This window comes from Sus scrofa, chromosome 14, assembly GCF_054392235.1.
Source record: "Sus scrofa isolate SSC_HxYL_T2T_F1_AM1 chromosome 14, Sscrofa_HxYL_maternal_Yorkshire_Landrace_v2.0, whole genome shotgun sequence".
Classification (NCBI taxonomy): domain Eukaryota; kingdom Metazoa; phylum Chordata; class Mammalia; order Artiodactyla; family Suidae; genus Sus; species Sus scrofa.
This window is the reverse complement of record NC_139396.1, coordinates 148,154,243-148,172,365: the sequence shown is the minus strand read 5'-3', so window position 1 is coordinate 148,172,365 and position 18,123 is coordinate 148,154,243. Positions and strand designations below refer to the sequence as shown.

The 18,123-nt window shown below is 36.1% G+C and overlaps 1 protein-coding gene and 1 long non-coding RNA gene across 10 annotated transcripts in view; one reads left to right on the top strand and one right to left on the bottom strand.

The window, feature by feature from the left end:
- Nucleotides 1-18,123, bottom strand: part of ATRNL1 (attractin like 1) — a 770,027-nt gene that overhangs the window by 676,560 nt on the left and 75,344 nt on the right. The window contains exon 1 of one of the 9 annotated variants that reach the window (XM_084994464.1): nucleotides 5,424-5,515. The exons of the other annotated variants lie outside the window; for them this stretch is intronic. The gene's annotated coding sequence lies outside the window, so the exon portion shown is untranslated. Of the gene's footprint in view, nucleotides 1-5,423; nucleotides 5,516-18,123 lie in introns of those variants that run through there. 9 annotated transcript variants of the gene reach the window in all.
- The window catches only part of LOC146397080 (uncharacterized), a 412,496-nt gene that overhangs the window by 335,337 nt on the left and 59,036 nt on the right, over nucleotides 1-18,123 (top strand). The window lies entirely within an intron of this gene.

Genomic DNA, 18,123 nt, shown 5'->3' with positions numbered 1-18,123 from the left:
AGATTGAAAAAGAAGAACATTTACCAGTTAAGCATAACACATGATCATCTATATAGAAAATAGGAAGGAACCTACCAAAAAGCTACAGGGATTAATAAGTGTGTTCAGCAAACATTGCAGGGTACCAGTTCAATATTAAAAGTCAACAATTTTTCTATATACTAGCAATCAACAATTGTAAACTGAAATTTTTAAATGCCATTTATAAGCGCACATGATCATCACTACACTATGGAAATACCAACAGAATGCCAATTTATAATAATATATAAAATATTAAATACTTTCAGAGTTCTCTGGTGGCTCAATGGATTAAGGATCTGGCGTTGCCACCTCTGTAGCTTGGGTTGCTGCTATAGCTTGGTTGCTACTGTGACACGGGTTCAATCCCTGGCCTGGGAACTTTCGCATCCTGGGGGCATAGCCAAAAAAAGGAGAAATAATTAAACTTAGTTTGCTAAGTGCAACATCAGTACGCTGAAAATGACACTGCTGAAAACAATTAAAGGAGACCTAAATAATTGCTGAGATATACCATGTCCATGAGTTAGAAGACTTAATATTGTTAATATTGTTAAACCATAAGATACCACTATAATTCCAGAACAGCAAATTTAAAAAGACTAACAATAGCAAGTTTGGTGAGGATGTGAAGTAACTGGAACTTTCATACATTGCTGGTGGGTTGTAAATGATAGTACCAACTTGGGAACAGTATGGAAGTTTCTTATAAAGTTAAACATATAATTGCAAATACCCAGGAATCCTATTCTTCAGTTCTTATACAAGAGAACAGAAAACATATGCTCATACAAAGATTTGTATGCAAATATTTATAACTAACTAGGGAATGCATAAATAAGTTACAACTTCTCCATACAAATACCACTGAAGAATAAAAAGAACTACTGATACAAGCAAAAATGTAGATGAATCTCAAAATTACTATGCTAATATAAGACTACATACCAGATGACTCCATTTACATGGAATTTTTTTTACACTCCAAGTATGTGTTTGTTTTATGTCAAGTATATCTCAATACAGTAGTTAAAGTCGTTTTAAAAAGTTGACAGATACTGCAAAAGTAAAATAATTCAGAAAAATGACATTTTTATTAATCGACACATCTCTAAAGTACTTTTTAAAAATTTTTTTGCTGAATACTCTTGTAAGATTTTTATTTTTTCTATTACAGTTGATTTACAATGTTCTGTCAACTTCTGTTCTATAGCAAAGTGACCCAGTCACTTTGGAATATATGAAATTCAAAGTGAATCAAAATTATAATGACAGAAAACAGATCAGTGGTTACCTGAGGCTAGAAATCAGAAAAGACTGACTGCACAGGGCATGAGTAAACTTTCTGGAAAAATGGAAATGTTCTATATCTTGATTGAGGTGTTACAAAACCATATTCATTTGGGGTTTTTTTTTTTGAAAAGTTAAACACTTCTTTAACAGAGAATCAAACCATATTCATTTGTTAAAGATCAGCAAGCTGGATGCTAAAAATTGGTGTCTTTATACACACACATGTGTTGATGACAAGTAAACCTGCTTCTATCAGTCTCCCTCTACTTAGCAGATGGAGGCTCCATTCTTCTAGCTGCTCAACCAAACATCCTGGACTATCCTTGACTCTTTTCCCTCACATTCCACATGTTCTCTCAGTGAGTCTTGCTGTCTCCACTTTTAAAACAAATCTAGGAACCAACTACCCTCACCACTTTCCCTGCCAACACTCTATTCTAAGACAATATCATTATTCAAGCTTACTACTGATCACTGGAAGTGCACAATACAGGAGAAAAGATCTTTAGTTAATTGTTCAGTGATTTGGGAAACAGATTGGCAAAGATTCCGCAGGATCTCTAAATAAAGCAACTGTTTGTATTGCTCCCCCTAATGGAGCTAAGGGGAAATGTAAGCCAAGTAAGACCCAGTCTGCATGCATGCTTCCCTTTATCCACATCCATAAAATTAGATCAAAGCCAATTTCTTTTCCTGTTCTCTCAAGACGTTTTCAGACTCACTTGGCAGCCTGCTCTGCTCTCCTCATAAAGCCTCGTTTTGTGAATAATAAGGTTTTCATACTCTCTTAGCACCAAACCAAATATTGATGGGCTCTCCCTCTGTGCAATGACCACAATACATCAGAATACAATAACCTCTATGGCAAAAGCAGCAAAAAGATAACTAAAGATAAAGATCACTGTATATGAATTTTTAAAGGTCAGTGTGCCCAGGAGACTATTAAAGCTTCAAAATATAAAAAACAAAAATTAAAAAAATTATAAGGAGAAATTAGCAACATGAATGTCATCATGGAAATTTTAATGTACCCTTCCCAGCAACTAATCAGTAAACATCTAAAAGATTGAAACAACACAAGTAATTCACCAAATTTAATAAACAAACATGGTATGCCATTTTGGAAAAGGTCTTTCACTTTCTTAAAAGTTAAAGATACGTCTTCCTTCTGACCTAGCATTCTTGGGTATTTAGACAAGAATAAAAACTGTCTACAAGTTTTTGTACATTGTTGTACAAGAATATTCACTGCAGTTTTATTCCTAACAGTCCAAATTGCAAATGGCCCAGGTGTTCATCAATAGAACAATAAACAGGAGTTCCTGCTGTGGTGCAACAGTATCTGCAGTGTCTTGGGAGCACTGGGACCCAGGTTCAATCCCCCACCCAGCACAGTGGGTATTAAGGATCCTACATTGCCGCAGCTGGCTTTGGTCACTACTGTGGCTCAAATGTGATCCCTGGCCAGGAAACTCCACATGCCACGGGGTAGCTGAAAAAGAAAAAAAAAATAGAGTGAACAAAGAAACTATAATGTATTCATAAGTTGGAAAAGCACTCAACAATAAAAAGGAACAAATTACTAATAAATATAACATATATAAAACTCAAAAGCATCATGGTGAGTGAAAGAAGCCTTATTTTAAAAAGGACGTAAGAGGGAGTTCCTGTTGTGGTGCAGTGGTTAACGAATCCGACTAGGAACCATGAGGTTGCGGGTTCGGTCCCTGGCCTTGCTCAGTGGGTTAGCGATTCGGTGTTGCCGTGAGCTGTGATGTAGGTTGCAGACGCAGCTTGGATCCCGAGTTGCTGTGGCTCTGGTGTAGGCCAGTGGCTGCGGCTCCGATTCAACCCCTAGCCTGGGATCCTCCATATGCCACGGGAGCGGCCCAAAGAAATAGCAAAAAGACAAAATAAATAAATAAAAATAATAAATAAATAAATAAATAAAATAAAAAGGACCTAAGAGAGGATTAAGATGGCGGAATAGGACTGGAGCTCAACTTCTCTCCTAAAAACAACAAAATTTACAACTAAAGCCTGAGCAATCTCCACCCAAATGGTCTGGAAACCTTAAAAAAGATACCCTACTCCAGAAGAAAAAGAGGAGGCCACATCAAGAGGTAGGAGGGGCGATTTCGTGATATAAACAACCCCATACCTCCTAGATGGGAAGCTCCACAGACTGGAAACTAACTGGTTCACAGAGACTCACCTACAGGAGTGAGAGTTCTGAGCCACACATCAAATTCTCACATGTGGGGATCCAGCACTGGGAGAAAGCGCCCCGGAGCATCTGGCATTGAAGGCCAGTGGGGCTTGTGCCCAGGAGCTCCACAGGACTGGGGGAAACGGAGACCCCATTCTTAAAACGTGCACACGGACTTTCACGTGCACTGGGTCCCAGGGCAGAGCGAGGTCTCCATAGGAATCTGGGTCAAACCTGACTGCAGTTCTTGGAGGACATCCTGGGGAAACAGGGGTGAATGTGGCTTGTCGTGAGGGAAGGCAAGGCTCTCGGGGACTTTCAGCAGCTGCCTTTCTCTGGAGCGGGCCATTTTGGGAAAATCTGGCCCCACCCCAGTCAGTCAGTACTGAGAAGCCCCAGAGCAAAAAACAATCTAGGAGGGATCACAGCCCCCTCCTCAGTAAACAGGCTGGCTAAAGAGCCCTCAGGCACACAGCTGCCTCTAATCCCATCCAGAGACTAAGCCCCACCCACCAGAGGGATCAGAATGGGCTCCACCTACCAGGGGGCAGGCATCAGCCCCTCCCATCAGGAAGACTACAGCAAGCCCCCATACCGACTTCAGCCACAGGGGGGCAGACACCAGAAGTAAGAGAGGCTAAACTCCGTTACATGTAAAAAGGTCACCACACCAAAAACCTATAAAAAGGACGTATAGGAGTTCCAGTGGTGGCTCAGTAGCTAACGAATCTGACTAGGAACCATGAGGTTTAGGGTTCGATCCCTGGCTTTGCTCAGGGGGTTCAAGAAGCGGAGTTGCCCGTGAGCTGTGGTGCAGGTTGCAGATGTGGCTCGGATCCTGCATTGCTGTGGCTCTGGCGTAGGCTGGCAGCTACAGCTCCGATTAAACCCCTAGCCTGGGAACCTCCATGTGCCATGGAGCGCCCCTAGAAAAGGCAAAAAGACAAAAAAAAAAAAAAAAAGAAAGAAAAAAGTAAAAGGATGTATAATGTGATTCCATTTATACAAAATTCCAGAACAGGCAAAACTATTTGATGATAAAAAAAAAATTAGGAAGAAGGACAGGTATTGAGTGGGAAGGATGGGGAGAAAATTTTCTGAAGTAATGGTAAATGTCCTATCTTGACACCAGTTTGGTTTACAGATTGTTTTATCAAAACTCACTGAATGGTACACAAGGTTTCACTGTATACAGTTTTTACATTAAAAACATGAGTACAGAACTCTAGTTAACAGTCATGCTATTATGCTTGGAGGTAAAGTGTACTGATGTTTGCAACAGTCTTTAAATGCACACACAAAAAAAATAGGTGGACAGAGAGATGGATACAGACACTGGTAAGTGAAAAAGCGAAACATTAATATAGAATGTAAGAATTATGTCTATGAGAATTCATTAAACAATTCTTTCAACTTTTAGGTAGTATTGAAATATTTCATAATAATTTTGATGGTAAAAGCCTGTAAGATATGTTCTGTGACCGTAACACAATAATCTAGATATCAATAATAAAAAATAAATAACTAGAAAACACCATGTTTGAAAATTTTAAGCAGCACCTCTAAATACATGAGCAAGAGAAGGAATTACTATGGAATTTTAAACACAATTAAAATACTACATACCGGACTTCCCATCGTGGCTCAGTGGTTAACGAATCCGACTAGGAACCATGAGGTTGGGGGTTCGATCCCTGGCCTTGCTCAGTGGGTTAAGGATCCGGCGCTTGCCATAAGCTGTGGTATAGGTCACAGACGCAGCTCGGATCCCGCGTTGCTGTGGCTCTGGTGTAGGCAGCAGCTACAGCTCCGATTAGATCCCTAGCCTGGGAACCTCCATATGCCGCGTGTGCGGCCCTAGAAAAAAACAAAACAAAACAAAAAACAAAATACTACATACCAAATCATGTAGGATGCAAGTATAGCCATTTTTACATTGTTTATGTTATAGCTTTAAATGAATATATTTTTTAAAAATTCAATGAAGAAAACCTAAAAGATAATGCATTAAATGTCAGTATAAAAAGAAAAAAAGCATTACAAATCAAAATATATGAAAAGGTCATAATAAAATAAGAATAAAATAAATGAATATATTAAAAAATCAATAACTTAAAAAGTTGATACTTTGAAAAGTATTAAGATTTATGATCTTGTGAAGAATCTGATCAAGACAAAAAGAAGGCCCAGGCAGCCAATATTAAGGAATGCAAAAGGGAACTTGGCTATAAAATATTTTAAACATCACTAAAAGTGTATTACAAAGTACTTTGGTCAATACATTAGAAAATTTAGATTAAATGGACAAATTCTGAAAACAAAACCAAATTACCAAATCCGGAGAGAAAAAATTTGAGTAGTCTTACCAGATAAACTGATAAAAGTATTTTAAAACCTTGCCACAAAGAAAACTCCAGATCCACATGACTGCACCAACCTACACCATTTTTAGAAAAAGTACTAACAATTGAAAGTCTTCCAGATAATGGAAAAAATAATTACACTGGCTACCAAAACAGAAACTATTTTCCAAAAATTACCTGTAGAAGAGATTATGGCTTTAATCCAAAACCCCAGAGGTTTGCACTGTGATTCTCAAAAAAAATAATAATAATTTTTATTATCTGTAACCATCCAATTAGTGTTCCGATTTCTAATTATCTAATAAACTTCTTTATTTTTAAAGTGTGTTGGAATCAATCTAATGAGATCCACACTGCAGCTGTCTGATATGTTTACTGAATCTTTTAATTTAAACATTTTTCAGCCATATTCTTTTTATTGCCAATAGTTCACTGGTCAGCATTTTTTGTCGATTCCTAGAATGAAGGCATAGAAGTTGTACTTATTAAATGACTACTGACCCAGTAAGAGGAGGAGCTAATTAAACCTCTAGATACCAGAATTATGAATCAAAAGCAACGGTGAGCTGAAGTTATTTTAACAATATATGTCAAGACCTTCATGCAAATTACATGAAATCGACAGGTATAGGATAAAGTATAGCTTGCTTATCAGTAGTTAAAAAACAAAAACCAGTGACCTAAAGTAAGAAGTTTTGTTGTCTATAGGCTAATCCTAATCAACATGATAATATTATATAAAACATAGATTTAGATTGCAACATTAACAAAATATATCCAGAACAAGGTCTCACATTAGGTAACACATCGTGCTCTATTAAGCTCTGAAAAGCTTGAACAGATCATTACAAAATACAGTTTGTCCAGAGAGTATGATAATGATGGGTCAACTAAGATAATGTGTATCATATATAATCCTGATTTTTGCCATTTACTAGCGAGGTGATCACTGGCCAATTGTGTGAGGCATCTGTGCCTAAGCTCCCTTAACTGTAAAATGGGGTAACAAGAGCACTAACTTGCATGTTGGTCTTGAGGACTAGATGAGTTAATATTTGTAAAGTACTGATACCACCACCTACCACACAATAAGGCCCGTTATTATTATTATTAGAAAATATTCTTTATATCATTAACATCTGTGTTAGTGTAAGGCATAATCAAAAACATATGAATGGACAGCTTGTTATGCGACTGAAGGAACTAGAGGTGCTTATCTAAAGAATGGAAGATAAGTTAAAATGAGGTATCTCAAAATATTTGTAGGGCCAGTATGTGGAAGAGTGACTAAATTATACATGTTCAATTCTCTATAGTCGTGAAAATCCAAGTACAAATTATAAGAAGTGCATATTTTTTCCAAATATAAATAAAAATGTTTAGATTTTTAAACTAATATGATGACTGCCTTTTAAAGGACTGATAATCTCCATTAATGAAAGGATGTTAGGCAGAGACAAAAAGACCAGAATCTTCTGAATCCTGAATGCATGTCCACTAAAACTGTTTGATATAACAATGTATATTTTCAAACATTATGTATAGGTATTTATATGGCTTATAAACAATCTGAAAGCACATGGTTTAATAATTACACTCATCAAAACTAAAGTCTTTTTATTGTGATATTATTGGAAACTTTTAGTAGATATAAAACCATATACCGTTTAACAGTGGCCGCTGTCACACAAACCTAATTCATTAAGATATTTTTACTTACTACATGGAAACTGTTTCACTTTACCTCATCAGTTCTGAAAAGTTCTTCACAAATGAGACTACACAAATGCCAAACCTAATTTAGGCACAATTAAAGTTTGTGTTTTATGATTCCTATGACTGAACTCTTTTTAAAGCGGTATTTCATGTATTAAAAGTTCCTCATTCCCACCACCTAATATGATGCTTTGTAGATCTGGTTTCCAGATAACCAGCTTGCTGAAAGCAACGTCCGACTGACACTTGAAATTCACCACAGAATTCTGAAAAACACATGATGTTAAGAGAAGAAAGAGAAGAGAACTTCGTATAGTATCGCTACATTTACAGAGAAAAAAATACCCTCTTTAAAACATCATCATATCTTGGAGTTCCCGTAGTGGCTCAGTGGTTAACGAATCCAACTAGGAACCATGAGGTTGAAGGTTCGATCCCTGGCCTTGCTCAGTGGGTTAAGGATCCGGTGTTGTGGTGAGCTGTGGTGTGTAGGTCGCAGAGGCGGCTCGGATCCTGCGTTGCTCTGGCTCTGGTGTAGGCCGGTGGCTACAGCTCCGATTAGACCCCTAGACTGGGAACCTCCATATGCCTTGGGTGCGGCCCTAAAAAGACAAAAGACCAAAAAAAAAAAAAAATCATATTTAATAGTTTTTAGAGCAAAAGGAAAAAAGGCTGATGTAAAATGGCATTAATAAGAACTTCCCAACTGTACCTCCCAAATCCTAAAGGCGTGAAAAATAGTACAAGCAATACATTAATATTATACTAACACTGAGACTCACATTGAGATTTTCCAAAAGTTTATGAGGTATTGCTAACCTAAAGTGAAATAATTTCCCTCAGGACTAACCCAGAAGAGCTTTATGATCCAAGTCAGTAAAACCATGAGCATGATTCCCCTCTGATATTCACAGATTCCTTAAAAATCCTGTCATTCTAAGTATAGCAAAAAGACAAACTGACGTTTCCTTTACTGCCAGAGCAAATTCACAGGAACTCTTATTAACTTCAATTCGAATATATATCCTACATAACCAAGTATGAAAAAAACATACATCTATTGCCTCTAATCTATTTCAGCACTTTATTTAGATATAATTTTAAAGATACAAAGAAGTTGCAATAACAGTCAAAAGATTTCCACGTTCCCATTACTTGGATTCACTAATTGTTAACGTTTTGTCCCGTTTATTAGTTCTCTCTATCCACCTTTCTTTCACACACACACACACACACACACACACACACACACGGAATAATCATTCCTATTACCCCTAAACATTTTGGTGTAAATCTTAAGAACAGGGACTTTCTTTTTATGTAGCCATATTACAGTTATCCATGTCAAGAAGTTTAACATTTACAAAATATTTTAATATGCACATATACTTCAACTTGTGAATTGAAATTCATACAGTATAGGAGTTCCCAGTGTGGCTTAGCAAACCCAACTAGCATCCATGAGAACACGGGTTCCATCCCTGGCACCGCTAAGTGGGTTAAGGATCTGATGGTGCCATGAGCTGCAGGGTAGGTTGCAGACCTGGCTGGGATCTGGCGTTGCTGTGACTGTGGTGTACACAGGCTGGCAGCTAAAGCTGCGATTCTTTGACCCCTAGTCTGGGAACTTCCATGTGCCAAGGGTGCAGCCCTAAAAAGACAAAAAAAAAAGAAAAGAAAGGAAATTTGTACAGTGTAGATTCCAGTCTTGGATCACTTACCACATTCAGTGGTCATGTTTCTTTAGCCATCTATAATCTGGAACAATTTTTCAGCCTTTCTCTCTCATGACAATGACATTCTTAAAGAGTAAAGCTCTCCCCCTTTTTAAATAAAATGTTCCTCATTTGATGTTTATGTGATATTGCTTCATGATTAGATTCAGGTATGCACTCCCAGTCAGAAAACTGGACGACAGAGATCAGCAACCTAAGTTCCCTCAGCCAAATCTAGCTGGCTGCTCATTTTCAAAAACAAAGACGTATTGGCACACAAGCTTATTCATTCACTTACCTATTATTCATGGCTTGCTTTCAAACTTCGGTGGAAGAACTGAGTAAATCAAATAGTGACTGTATGACCTACAAAGCCTAAAATATTTACTATGTAAATCTTTACAGGAAAAGTTTACAGAACTCTGCTGTAAGTGATATTTTCTTTAGCAGATTCCATAACCAGAGGCACACAACGTCCAATTTCCCGTGGTGTGTACTGTGAATTTTGATCACCCAGACAAGGTACTGACATTTTTCCACTACATAGTTACTATTTTTCCCCTGCACCCTACAAACAATCTGTGGGAAAAACCCTTAAATATCATGCATCTCTCGTGATGTCTCCACCTCCACAGTTCTAGCATCCATTGTTGAAACCTTCCTAAATCAATTTTTAATATGATCACTGCAAAATGAGGATTTTCAACTACAACATGCCAGTCAGCATCCGCGTAGGAAAGAGGCTTCACCTCTCCTGTTTGTATCAGTCCATGTAAGCTCATGAATTCCTATGTTTTCAATGGCTTATAATTACTTTCCAAAATTATTCTATTGCTCAAATTGTCCCAGATTTTAGCAATGGAACCTCCTTCAAGCTGACTCCTATGTTCTTTTGACAAAACCCATAACTTTCTTGAGCACTTCCTTATCTGATATACCAAAATGTACCAGGCTCATCTTTATTTTTCTCCAACCACAGCCCTAAAATCAGTCATTTCTCTAAGAAGCCCTGCTTCTTTTTCACAGGAATGTTATTAAAACTATACCTGGGAATATGGGTGATAGGTGCTCACAACGACTGAAGTGTCTGTGTTTCTAGAACCTTTCCGAGGAATCTACAATTATCTACAGCTCTCTAGCTATCTAATCATAAGCTCAAACTGATACCTCCAATTCTAACCCATGCAGACAGGATTCTCCCTTGCATTCCCCACTGCATATCCGTTATCTCCTGTCTTCCACACTGGAAGCTTCAGTTCCCAACAATATCAACACATTTATTCATTTTTTGCAATCTAACAATACTCCTAAAATAATTTCAGAATCCCTTCACCAAAAAAAAATTCAAAAAACAAACCTAAAAGCTTTGTTGGTAGTTCTTCCCCACATCCACATGTGGACTAAAGGCAAACAAACACCTTGTTAAAAAGTCACTTGGATTAGTTCTTTTCCCCCTTTTTCAGTGTGATTGAATTCTTCAACTGAAACATGGTTGGGTTCATTTGTTTCAGTTTGCATTGTTCTAGAGTTTGCGTCCTCTCTTTGTAGAATTAATTTTTATAGAGAGAACACATGTTTCTAAAGGCAATATGCCTCTAAAAACCCAAACTATTTTAAACAAAATACAAACTCAGGGAAATATATTCTCACTTCCTATCCTCTCCACACCGTTCTCCTCTTCCCCTTGAAAGTAAACAACATCACTGTTGTCTGGTTTATCCTCCAGGTGGTTTTTCTCATAGAAGCAGGTATGTTTTCTGATTTCTCTTGCTTCCTTAATGTGCAAAAAGTAGTGCATTTTTGCACTTTACTTGATCACAAAATATCCTGTAAATCACTCCACTTGATTTCAGAGTTTATCATTATTTTCTGCAAGTACATGACCATGACCATCAACGTGCACGTACTGGAATTTATCCACCCATCTTAGGTGTAGCACCAAAGTAGTTTTCAAATAATATTACAATGAATAACCTCGTACATACAAATGTGTGTGTGTGTGTATTTGTATTTCTGGAGATGTAACTGCAGGATAAATTTCTTGGGATAGAATTGAGATTTATTTCTGTTCGCTCCTTAGGTGGTTTTAAAACATAGCCCAATTCGGGAGTTCCCGTCGTGGCTCAGGGGTTAACGAATCCGACTAGGAACCATGAAGTCGCGGGTTCGATCCCTGGCCTTGCTCAGTGGGTTAAGGATCCGGCGTTGCTGTGAGCTGTGGTGTAGGTTCCAGACGCGGTTCGGATCCCGCGTTGCTGGGGCTCTGGCGTAGGCTGGGGCTCTGGCGTAGGCCAGTGGCTACAGCTTCAATTAGACCCCTAGCCTGGGAACCTTCATATGCTTTGGGAGCAGCCCAAGAAATGGCAAAAAGACCAAAAAAAAAAAAAAAAAAAAAAACACAGAAAACCCAATTCTCTCAAACTCCTACCACTGAGAAGTGGAATCTATGACCCCTCCCTTTGCATCACAGGGTTTGTGACCACTTCAGTCAAGAGAGCAGACATGATGCTATGCGACTTCTAAGGCTAGGTCGTAAAAGCTATGCAGCTTCGGCCTGGTTTCTGTGGAATGCTTGATCTTCTGAAGTTCCCTCTTGGGAACACTCCTTTTAAAACTCAACTGGCATGTTGAGAAGCCCAAACAACATGCAGCCGACATGTAATGTACCTGAGAACAGTCCCAGCTGCGCTTAGCCTTCAGTCATTTCAGCTGAGACACAATATACATGACTGAATATATATGACTGAAAAGCCTGCAGATGATTCTAGCCACCCCAGCTGTTCAAATCTTCCCTAATGGGGCCCCAGAGATCACAGAGCAGAGCAAACCATGCTGTATGTCCATGTTAAATTTCTTCATCTAGTTGACTACATTTCTGGGCTTTTATTCTATACTAATATCCTTCTATACATGTGTGCTGCATTGCCACATCATCACACTGTTCTAATTTTGGAGACTTTGCAATATGCCTTAATATCCAACGGGACAAGTCCCCTCACAGCTCTTCCTTTTCAGTCTTTTCCTAGCTATCCTTATGTGTTTATGTTTCCATATAAACTTTAGTATCAACGTGGCTCCATTTTTTTCAAAGCTGGTATTATTTTCATTGAAATTGCATTAAATTTATACATTACCTTAGGGATATACTACATTTTTGCGATGTTCATACATCCTGACCAAGAACAAGGAATATTGTTCATTTGTTTATGCTCATTTGATTTCCAGGAATGGTTTATAGTTTCCTTTATAAAGATCTGAATGTTTATTAGATTTATACCTAAGTGATTTAGCTTTATTGTAGCTATTCTGTTTTCCTTTTCCTTAATTTCTTATAACTACCTGTAATTGTGTATGTGAAAGATAGTAATTTTTGCATATTAATTTTATAAACTGTTACCTTACTGAACTGTTTTAAGTTAGTCCTATTATTGACTCTACAAGGTTTTCCAGGAATTCTATTCTATCATCTACAAATAGTTTAATTTCTCCTTAATCAATTCTTATTCTAATTGTTTCCTCTAATACTTTAAGAAGAATTTTTAAAATTCTTAATTTGATCTTAATCTTAACAGAATCTTAATAATACTCTCAATAGAAATGCCTGTTTTCCCATATAAGATGCTGGCTTTGGGATTGAAATACATATATTTACTCTGTTCAAACAGTAGCCATTTCTATTTTCTCAAGTTTTATTAGGACTGGATTTTTTAAACATCAGTGAAGATAATCACATGATTTTACTCCCTAGACCTAATAAATAATAAATTTTATTAATAAATTTCTTAATATTTAATATCCTCAGATTCCTGATTAAATATCCTACTTGATCATGTATATTTCTTTCTTTTTTTGGCATTTTTTTTTAATGTGTGTTGGAGTCTTTTGATTTTATTTAGGATTTTTGAGGTGATATTTAAAAGGAAGTATTTTAATTCCTTTTTAATCATAGGTCTATAATTTTCTCTTTCTGTGCTAAATGTATCCAGTTTAAGTTTAATGTTATACTTTTCTTTCTAAAATAAATTCGTAAGCTTCCTTCCTTTTTTTATGCTCTAAAACAAGCAAGTTGGGACTATCTTGTTTATTAAGGTTGCTAAAATTCCCCCTGAAATATCACCTAGGCTTGATGCCTTCTCTACTTTGGAAATTACTCTACATAAACTTTCTATTTCTACTGGGTTCAATTTTAGGAAACTGTAATTTTCTAGGGAATCATCTATTTCTTCAAAATTTTCAAATTTATTTGCATAGGTATACAAAGCATTCTCACTTTTTAAAATTTCCTCTGTCAATATTATTTCCTCCGTGTCATTTCTTATTTTGTATATCTTTGGGTCTTCCTTTGCTTCTCGATTTAATGAGCTAGTGGCTTATCTATTTTTTTAAAAAAGAGTTCAATCTATAAATTGATCTATTGTCTTTTGTGTTCATCATTAATTTCAGCTTTTATTATTATTTCCTCTCTGGTACTTCTTTTATGGTGCTTTTTCTTATTTTATGAGTTGGAGATGTGGTTCATTTATTTTCATTCATATTAATACAGCTGTTTAGTGCCATACTTCTCTGAAAATTGCTTTCAATGTATCTCATAGATTCTTATATGTTATTTTTACTGTCATTATTTTTCAGCAATTTTGTAATTTAAGCTTATATTTATTTCCTCTTTCACCTAACAGAAAGGCTTTATTTAATATTGAGGTATTTAATTTTAGTATTTCCACCTTTTGGAAACTACTGATATTTTCTTTGTACTCTAACATATGATCAACTCGCTTTTTGCGAGTTATCTGTGTGCATCTTAAAAGATTACATTGTCTATAGTCAGGCTGTATTATTCAATATACATTCTTTTGTCCTGTCAAATACTGAGTAATGCCTGACTTGTTTTGTACTGAAAGCAATGCTATTGCCCTTTGCATCATCTGTAATTTCATTTTTATATAGATGGTTATTGGGTTATTTGGTGCACAGATATTCTTCTATATCTATAATATTTTAAGGTAAATTTTTTAAAATGTTATAAGGTGTTCTTGTCTCATATAATGTTAGGTGGCTTGAATTCTACTTTCCCTGGAATGAGGAATAAAATCCCTGCTTCCTCATCATATTCATGTTCCTAGGAAATCGTTCCTCATCCCTTCACTTCAGCCTTTCTAAATCAATGTGTTTCAGATGTGTCTTCTACGTGCAGAGTTGGATTTTGCTTCATGCACTAATTTGAAAATGTTTTCTTTAAACAAGTAACTTAATCTCATTCACATTTATTAATAATATTATGTTGAATCTCAACTTTGTCATATTATTTTATAATTACTGAGTGTATTATGATATGTTTTTCTGATTTTCTATTTGATGTTTTCTTTTTATGGTATCTAGGAAAGTTAAGTTTTTGTTCTAGCAGTTTCCTTTGTTTATATACCTTTAATAGTGCCCTTAATAGTGCTCTTCTTTCCTGCTTAACTTTTAATATCTGTATGTCAAATATTAATCCTAAATATACCAGAAACGATAGTAATCAATATTTACTATCAGGGTTCAATAGTTCCTTTCAGTTGTTTTATGTTATCAAGCCATGTTATAAATAATTTATAGAATAAAAGGATAATGAAAAACTACTTTTTGCAAATTTCAATAATTTAGATATAGCAGACTTCTTTGTATCAAACAAATGTTGGTTAATAAACATACTAAAAAAATAAAAATATATTGTTCACTCATTGATTATTGAGCTTGAAAAAATTATTTAGGATATCATCTTATTATGAAGATTCACGGTCTGAAATTTAATGTTAATGATCAATTCCACTATCATTATAGGCATAAAATGAAAAAGTCTGAATCCTCAACTGTGTTCAATAAAACCTAAAAATAGGCTGCTATGATAATGACTCCAATCTTCTCTTATGCCTTCCTTAAAATAATTTGGGCACTGCAATAAGAAAACTGAAAAATGACAACATATCTCCTGTGGCATCATCTTTCTAAGCAACTTATTTTCTTGTTAATTTTTTAGCATAGTTGGGAATAACTGATGAGCAATACATTAATTCTTAGAATGATAAAATAACAAAATATTTTAAAATATAGGGAAAATAAGAACACTAGGATCACACAAAGAATCTTAGATTTGTAAAGGGGTGCAATAGATCCATCTTAATAATTACATATAGAAGATTTTATTCTCTATTTTTTAAATAAGCAAATGTTCTTTGTTCTTTGAAACATTTCAAAGAAAGAATGAAATTTATGAAATAACAATCTTCATGGATAGTTGGGCCTGCTCAAAAAAGAAACTAAAACACTAAAGCTGGGTTGGATACGCCCTTATACTACATCAAGAATTAAATGACATCCTTTGATTCCTACCTCTCATCTGCAGTGGTCCACGTTCTTTTCCTGCTTTCCCCTTTCTCTCTTCCTTCTCCTCCCATTTTTAGTTGCATTCTTTCAACTTGGAAAGAACATATAATACTTGCATACTAGTCATTACTGACATCTCCACCACTCTTGCTTTATCCTTACCTCTAAAATTAAAGACATGCAATGCTCTCCATCAGTCTTTTACCTGAAGTATTTCCATACCTCTTTGCTAGATGGGGTTTTTTCTCTAGGAGAGAGCTTTATAAATTGCAGCCATGGGCCAAATCCAGCTCACCAACTGTTTTTATGAATTGAGATTTACTGGAACAGGGACACACTCATTCATTTATGATGGTTTTGTTTTGTTTTGTTTTTGTTTTTGTTTTTGTTTTGGCTGCTTGCGTACAGCTTCAAAGGCAGAATTGAGTGGCGACAATACAGACTGTGTGGCTTACAATTATTTACTATCTAGATCTTTACCCAAAAAAAAGTTTGCACATTTCTACTGTAGGAGAAATGTCAAGGGGACATATATACAGAATGACTTGAGTTTTGCCATGTTCAAACTGTTTTTTATATAGCCTTGACACATGAAAAGACTGTTTGGCAAAATATAAAAACCCTTGGCCTATATTTTCTTTCTGTGAGTTTCATGAAGAATTTGCTCCATGGTTGCTATGATTTGTAGGTTGCTTTTGAGAAATCTGATACTAATCTTCTCACGTGTCCTTGTAAGATATTTCATCTTTCTGCTTGAAGAGCCTGGACATTTTTTTCTTTATCTTTTAAAATATAGTATGTTTACCAAGATGTATCAAAACTGCTGCTGTGGGTGAATTTGACCAGGTACCCAACCTAAAGGCTCATAAACAGGAAAATGGATAGGCAAGTCATGAAAGAGTCAGATAATAAAATATAGTAATGCAAAAAAGTTAACTGTAGGAATACCTAACAACATGAATAAATTTTGGTAATACAGTGGTGAAAGAAATAAAGCTTCAGAAAACAGCATAAGATATTATTTCCTCTTTAAAAAAATACAAAAACAAGTAAACAAATCAATACGCCATATAAGCATAATGTATATGTGACAAAGCTAACTTTTTTAAAAAATACATAATAAGAAATTCTGGATTTCAAACTAATGGAGAGGCAGAAAACTTTTTTAAGAACATGAATGATTATAAAGAGAACACATAAAAGAACACAACAAATGGTTATCTTTTAAAACAAATAGCATCTTATTAGATATACTTTGGGGAGTGATTTTGCTAGTAAGACATGACTATTTCTTCTTCTCCTTTTTCTTTTTTATGGGGGGGGAGGAGGCATGCCTGTGACATGGGGAAGTTCCCAGGCCAGGGATCAAACCTGTGCCACAGCAGTGACAATGCTGGATCCTTAACTGCTAGGCCACCAGGGAACTCCAATATATGACTACCTCTATGTTGATGACATAATAACCAAATAAGGTAGATTTAGAGTAAACATAATTACAAAAAGAAAACTTAGTAGAATAGTCAATAAAATATAAAATAATATAGAAACAAATAAGAGCGCTGCTTATTTAAAAAGTTAGAATTGGAGTTCCCGTCGTGGCTCAATGGTTAATGACTCCAACTAGGAACCATGAGTTTGTGGGTTCGATCCCTGGCCTCGCTCAGTGGGTTAAGGATCTGGCATTGCCGTGAGCTGTGGTGTAGGTTGCAGACGCGGCTCAGATCTGGTGTTGCTGGGGCTCTGGCGTAGGCCGGTGGCTACAGCTCCGATTCGACCCCCAGCCTGGGAACCTCCATGTGCTATGGAAGCGGCCTAAGAAATGGCAAAAAGACAAAAAAAAAAAGTTAGAATAGTTAATGCTCTTGAAAATTGTTTGGTAAATATATCAATCTTTAATATTAAGAGAAATACAATGCTACAGATTACCACGTTAAAACTTAAAAATTCAAGAATAATAGTAGAAGAAATGGACTAAAAGACTTAGCTCCATCCTATTCCAAAAGGTTTGTTTTCCTTCTGACACTTTTCTCCATTAACAAAGTGTAATGTCCTCCCACAAACACCTTTCTCCCAACCTCCAGGGTCCTAATACCTAGGTATATATGAAGGACCATTTAGTTTAAAAGTTTCATTTAAATCTCTAAGAACTAATAGTAGATCCAATCAGCCAGGATCTTGAAAGGAAACATGACATGCTCAAAACGAGTGATTATAAGGAGTCAAGTAAAAAAGACTGTTTACAAAAGTATGGCCAGGGCAATATCCTGGGACTATCATAGCAGAAAGCCTTTATTATCCTTTGGCATGCAAAAGCAAGAGGAGGGATGATTTGCAAAACTCTAGAAAGCAGCTGTAGTGGCTAAGAACACCTGACAGTTCAGCCTTCGGCAAGGTAACCTAATCAACCCAAGAAGACTCAGACGGGATGGAGTGGGAGGAATAAGGC